The sequence below is a fragment of the Humulus lupulus genome, chromosome 2 (assembly GCF_963169125.1).
Source record: "Humulus lupulus chromosome 2, drHumLupu1.1, whole genome shotgun sequence".
NCBI classification, from domain to species: Eukaryota; Viridiplantae; Streptophyta; class Magnoliopsida; order Rosales; family Cannabaceae; genus Humulus; species Humulus lupulus.
The window spans coordinates 113,174,774-113,181,801 of NC_084794.1; the positions used below are offsets into that span (position 1 = coordinate 113,174,774).

Sequence of the window (7,028 nt, forward strand, 5' to 3'; positions counted from 1 at the left end):
AAAACTAAAAATTTGGTCAGTTTTTGGCCTATGGCCGCGGCTAGAGACATTAGTGGCCGCGGCCACTGGTCTCTGACCCACAGGCCGCGGCCACTGAATGTTGGTGACCGCGGCCACTGACCAAATTCAGCACAAAAATTGTGCTGTTTTTCCAAACGGTTCCAAACCCTCCTAAATGATTTTGTAACTCCCAAAACACATTATTGGGGTTAAAATCATATCTCTAACAGCCATATCACATATGGCTTTTATGAAATTCATCTCAATATTGTGTAACAACAATTTACACAATAAAGGGTAATATTTGGAGGTTACTAATTTGTAACACCAAATATGTTACATTATTTGGATATATCTCATATATCTAAATATTGTAACTCTCTATTATATGTTACAATATGTGACACACTTTGTCACATTTATTTAATCTAAAACATTATATTATAATATAATATAATTTTACATTATATTATAAAATAATATAACAATTACATGCGGTTTGTAGAGGGATTTTCAAAGATTTCTTTACCAATGACAGAGTTGACAAGAAAGAACCAGAAGTTCGTTTGGTCAGAGAAGTGTGAGGACAGTTTCCAAGAGTTGAAGCGACGGCTTATTACTGCACCTGTACTGAGTCTTCCTTCGAAAGAAGGAAAGTTTGTAGTATACTATGACACATCGAGGATGGGTTTGGGCTGTGTGCTGATGCAGAATGAGAAGGTTATAGCTTATGCATCGCGGCAGCTGAAGGAGTATGAACAATAGTATCCTACCCATGATTTGGAGCTGGTAGCAGTGGTATTTGCACTGAAGGTTTGGCAGCATTATCTATATGGGGAGAAGTGCGAAATATACACTGACCATAAGAGTTTGAAGTATTTCTTCACCCAGAAGGATCTGAACATAAGGCAAAGGCGTTAGTTAGAGTTGGTTAAGGATTATGATTGTGACATTCTTTCTCACCCAGGGAAAGCCAATATTGTGGCAGATGCATTGAGCCGAAGCTGTTCAGATCTCCAGAGAGTTAGCTAATGAGATGAACAAGGCGAGGATAGAGTTAGTGGTAGGCCAGTTAGCCAATATTACCTTGCAGTCGACCCTGTTAGAGTGGATCAAGGAGGGTCAATTGGTAGATGCACAACTACAGGAAGTTCGGCAAAATGTCTTAGTGGGGGTAGCTAAGGATTATTCTATCTCTGAGGTTGGTATGCTTTGATATCAGGGGCGGATTTGTGTTTCGGCAAATGAGGGAATCAGACGAGAGATACTAGATGAGTCTCACACTACGCCATACTCGCTTCATCCGGGTACCACAAAGATGTATCAGGATCTACGGACATTATATTGGTGGCCAGGAATGAAGAAGGATGTGGTAGAGTATGTGGCTAGATGTTTGACATGTCAGCAGGTGAAGGATGAGCATCAGCGGCCAGCAGGGTTGCTTCAGCCTTTGGGTATTCCTGAGTGGAAGTGGGAAGACATTACGATGGATTTTGTGGGAGGTCTACCCAGGGCGGTGGGACTTTGTGACTCGATGTGGGTAATAGTGGAAAGATACACCAAGTCAGCTCATTTTCTACCAGTGAAGTCAACTTACACAGTGGAACAGTATGAAAAGTTGTATGTGAGGGAGATAGTTCGTCTCCATGGGGTTCCTAAGTCCATTGGATCTGATCGAGACCCTATCTTTACCTCCAAGTTCTGGGGAGCTCTGCAGAAAGCTATGGGGACTCAGCTGAAGTTTAGCACAGCTTTTCATCCTCAGAATGATGGACAGTCTGAAAGGACGATTCAAGTGTTGGAGGATATGCTTAGGGCGTGTGTGATTGATTTCGAGGGGTCTTGGAGTAAGTATCTCTCATTGATTGAATTCTCATATAACAATAGTTATCAGTCCACAATTGGAATGGCTCCTTATGAGTTGTTATATGGAAGGAAGTGCTTCCGGTTGTGGATTTATTATGGGACTAAGGGTTCCCTGATCTATATGCTCTTTAGAGGATGGTATTATGCCATGCAAATAGTAAACAAATGGCCTAAGAGTGCCGAGGTTTACACTAGCACACAGGGCGCGGCTTGGCCACTGGTAGCTGAGGACAGCTTATTATGCACTGAGCTTGGTTTAAGCGGGCCGGAGTCAGTGGGGTAAATCGAGGGTGCAACCTAAAGTGTCGACCCTGACTAATATGTGATTTGATTGTTGTTATTGGTTGGTGAATTAGTCGTATTGTATAGTTGAGTGTTGATTGGTTGAATCTTTGTTTGTATCTACGTGCTATGTGATTAATGTGATATATGATCATGCTTAAAGGGTTATTCAACTGTTATCACTGCTCGTTATATGATGTTATGTTTTCTTGCTGGGCCTTGGCTCATAGGTGCTTCGTGATGCAGGTAAAGGCAAGGACAAGATTGACCAGCCCTGACTCAGAGGGCTTTGAGAGTAGAATGTACATGAATAGCTGCTCAGCCACCACGGTTGAGGGGAGACAGGGACAGGGGAACCATAAACATTTGTTTTGCCTTTAGAAAGGCTGGTGGTTGTCTGTACACTGGAAATTTTGTAAACAAACTTTTAAACGCTATTTCTTTTGGGATCCCATGTGTAAAATGTTTAATTATATGGAAAGTATCTTTTGAGACCAGAACCTTTTAACCCTAGCACCTTAATGACTTTAACAATCATGTTTTTAACTGGTTGGCTCGATTAGCAAGCCCTGCACCTTTATAAATACACAGTGTAGCGATCTTGGCTATCTAGGGCATTACAATTACGTTCGCTAGGTAGCCGATATATCCATCGTCCAGTAATTTCTTATCCTTCAAGGTGGAGATTATAGCGAAATTCTTCTCGCGGGCTATGCCTTGGAACACGAACGGTTCTTCCCCAGGTGGGTTAAAAATCACCTTTCTTCGTTTGTAATTCACCACTGCCCTGTATTTGGTTAGCCAATCCATACCAAAAATAACATTGTACTCATGTAAATCTGAAACTAGAAAATCCACGGTCAACTCCCGACCTGCTACCCAGACTGGTATGACTCTAACCCAAGACCGTACCATCATATCCTCCCCCGAAGGTAAGGATACACCACATACGTTTTCCATAGGCTCAGGCTTCCTATTTATCTTATCGACATAAGATGTAGCAATAAAAGAATGGGATGCACCAGTGTCAATTAATGCATATGCTGAGTTATTAGCCACAGGAAGCTGACCTGACACCATGTTGGAAGTCCCAGCTCTTTTATCACCCTAGGTGAGTGCATAAACTCACGGTGTAGTTCCTATTGGCTTTGGTTGGTCATTTTCTCCCTTCTGACCATGAGTCGGGCAGTGCCTGGAGAAATGACCGACGTTCCACAGGTGAAGCAGTTGTTGTTGTTGCACTCGCCTGGGTGGTGCCGATTGTATTTGTTGCATTGCAGCCAATGGTTGTTTTCTCTCCATGGCTGCTTGTTGTAGTTTGAACTTCGGCTTGGTGGCCCCATTCTTCGTTTATTGTTTCAACCAATGGGAAACCGAGATTTTCCTAGGGTATTGACATTCCCCACACTTCTGTTGCCCCGATATGCAAACCTTCCAGAAGGGCCACACTGGTTACTAGAGTACCTTCCCTGGTCATTGGAGACATATGCTCGTTCTTCAGCCCTGTAGGGCTCTTTCTTCTCTTGTACCAGCCATGACTCTTGGCGAATTGCTCACTCTATGACTTCATCATAAGTATCCGGACAGGTCTTCTCGGTATCCACGAACTGAGCTATCTCTCTTTTAAACCCCTTCATGAATTTGCGTACCTGGTTGGCTTCAGTGTGTACCAGATCCGGAGCAAATCTTGAGAGTTGGTCAATGGCGCCGTTGTTGGGGACTTAATTTCCAATGTCAAAATTAATTATTTTTTGTTCTAATTTGGTTTTTATATTTTACACTCATTCGGGTCAAGGTTGTATTGTGTTTCAGGAATTTTTGGTATATGCGGGGAAGTAGACAAATGGAACTCATACCGATAGATCTTGAAATTGAGAGAACGTATAGATAAAACTGAAAGATAAAGAAAATGTTGGATTTTATCATGGCTAAGAACACTAATGACGGTGTGAACAACAACGCAAATCTAGGTAATGCAGCTGAAGCTGATCTGCCATTGAGAAACTATGTACTCCATACTGTTACAGGGATACATTCAAGTATTCGTCCTCCTACTGTTGAGGCGAATAATTTTGAGATAAACCCCTCGATTATTCAAATGGTACAGAATTGTGTACAATTTTGGGGATTACCAAACGAGCAACCAAATCTCCATATCACAAATTTTTTAGAGCTGTGTTCGACATTCAAAATGATCGGGGTGAGTAACGATGCTGTCAGATTAAGATTATTCCCATTTTCGTTAAGAGACAGAGCTAAGAGTTGGTTGAATTCATTACAAGCCAACTCTATAATTACTTGGGGAAGACCTGGCTCAGAAATTCCTTGGGAAATATTTTCCTCCTGCGAAGTCAGCCCGATACAAAGGAGAGATTAATAACTTTCATCAGCTGGATGGGGAGTCTTAATATGATGTGTGGGAACGTTTTAAAGAGTTGCAAAGGAAGTTCCCACATCATGGAATAAAGAAGTGGCTGTTGGTGCATACATTTTACAATGGTTTGGGGGGAAATACAAGGACAATAATTGATGCAACATCGGGAGGAGTGTTTATGAGAAAATACACTAATGAAGCTTATGAATTACTAGAAGAGATGGCCATGAATAACTATAATTGGCCTACTGAGGGTGAGAATAAGAAGGTGGCAGGAGTCTTAGAGGTCGATCCTATTGCTTTATTGATCGCTCAAGTGGCATCTCTAACTAAGCAATTGGAGCAGAATAACCTCGCCGCACAAGCAATGGAAGTACATAATGTCATGAGTTGTGAGATTTATGGGGGACTGCATTCTTATGAACAATGCCCGAGCACAGCTAGTTGCTCAAAAGACGTAAATAGTATGCCTTGGAACATGCATAGGTTATTGGTAACTTTTCAAGACCTGCACCCAACATTTACTCAAATTCATATACTCTTGCATGGAAAAATTACCCTAACCTGTCTTGGAAAAATAATCAAGGTTTACAACCACAATATCCATCTCACCAACCGACTTATGGACTACATTCTAGGCCTTATTATGATCCAAACCCACACCCATCTCATCCACCACCACATCCTCCAATGAACTCACCAACAACTCAGCCAGACCAATTAAATCAATTCATGATAGAGACAAGGTCTTCAATCAGGAATTTGGAGACACAAATGGGTCAGTTGGCTAAACTACTTTCTAATAGATAGCAAGAACATTTTCCTAGTTCCATAGAGGTAAATCTTAAAGAGCAATGTCAGGCTGTCACTTTGAGGAGTGGGACTAAGTATGATGGACCTACAATGGATGACAAGGGAAAAAAGACATAGGATCAACATGTTACTAGTCCAGCACAAGAGGAGGTTACTGAAGAACTTCCAAAGACAGAGAAGCCGAAATACAGCGAGCCTACACCAAAGATTCGTTATCCTCAACAGTTCCAAAAGGCCAATTTTGACAAAAAATTCTCCAAATTTCTTGAGGTATTTAAGAAACTTCACATTAACATTCATTTTGCAGAGGCTCTAGAACATATGCCTAGTTATGTGAAGTTTATGAAAGATATATTGACTAATAAGAGAAAAATGGAGGATTATGAAACCGTGGCATTAACTAAAGAGTGTAGTGAAATTATCAAAAGAAACTTCCTCAAAAGTTAAGAGATCCCGGCAGTGTCACTATACCTTGCACCATTGGGAACTTTCATTGTGAGAGGGCTTTATGTGATCTGGGTGCAAGCATTAATTTAATGTCCCTGTCCATATTTAAAAGACTTGGTTTGGGGGAACCTAGACCCACTACGGTTACTCTTCAACTGGCTTACCGTTCATTAATACACCCCGAGTTATTATAGAGGACATTCTAGTAAAGGTATATAAGTTCATTTTCCTAGCGAATTTCATTGTATTAGATATAGAGGAAGATGAGGACGTGCCTATTATATTGAGACGACCATTTTTAGCCATGGGGCAAGCATTGATAGATGTCCAAAAGGGTGAGTTAAGGCTGAGAGTATAAGGTGATGAGGTCGTTTTCAATGTTTTTAAAGCCTTGAAATATCCTTTAGCTAGTGACAGTTGTTTTAGTGTTAGTGTATTAAAGGAACAAGGTAAATGGGTTAAGTCTATTGAGGATCCACTTGAGTTAAGTTTGGTTGCAAGTCCTGAAGAGTGTGATGGTACTGAAGCCAGTGAATATGTTGGCTGAACTCATCAGGGCAAATTTATAAAAAGAAATATGAGGAATTGGGGCAAGTGCCTAAGAGACCTCTCCCATCTATAGAGAAGTCACCAGTTCTTGGGCTAAAATTTTTACCGGATCATCTTAAGTATGCTTATTTGGGTAAGAATGACACTCTCTCAGTTATTATTTTAGCTTCATTATCTCTAATTGAAGAAGAGAAGCTACTTAGGGTGCTGAGGGCTCATAAGCTAGCAATTGGGTGGACCTTGGCAGACATAAAGGGTATAAACCCTTCAACGGTGATGCACCGTATATTAATGGAGGAGGATAGTAAGCCTAGTATCGATGCTCAAAGGAGGCTCAATCCTTCAATGAAAGAGGTGGTAAGGAAGGAAATTCTTAAATGGTTGGATGCAAGGGTAATTTACCCAATATCTGACAGTGCTTGGGTTAGTCCTGTTCAGGTAGTTTCGAAGAAGGGTGGCATGACGGTGGTTAAAAAAGATAATAATGAACTAATCCCAACTCGCACGATGACAGGGTGGAGAATTTGTATAGACTATCATAAACTGAATAAGGCCACCAAGAAAGACTATTTCCCTTTGCCTTTTGTAGATTAGATGTTAGACAGATTGGCAGGCCATCCTTATTACTTTTTCTTGGATGGGTATTCGGGATACCATCAGATTCCCATAGCACCAGAGGATTAAGAAAAGACTACCT

General features: G+C 41.1%; 1 non-coding gene across 1 annotated transcript; it reads right to left on the bottom strand.

Annotated features, from left to right (window-relative positions):
* Nucleotides 1-4,506: 4,506 nt before the first annotated feature.
* On the bottom strand, nucleotides 4,507-4,612 carry LOC133820753 (small nucleolar RNA R71). The gene has a single exon (XR_009887153.1). It is a non-coding gene; the product is annotated as a small nucleolar RNA R71 (small nucleolar RNA).
* Between the last annotated feature and the right edge of the window lie 2,416 nt (nucleotides 4,613-7,028).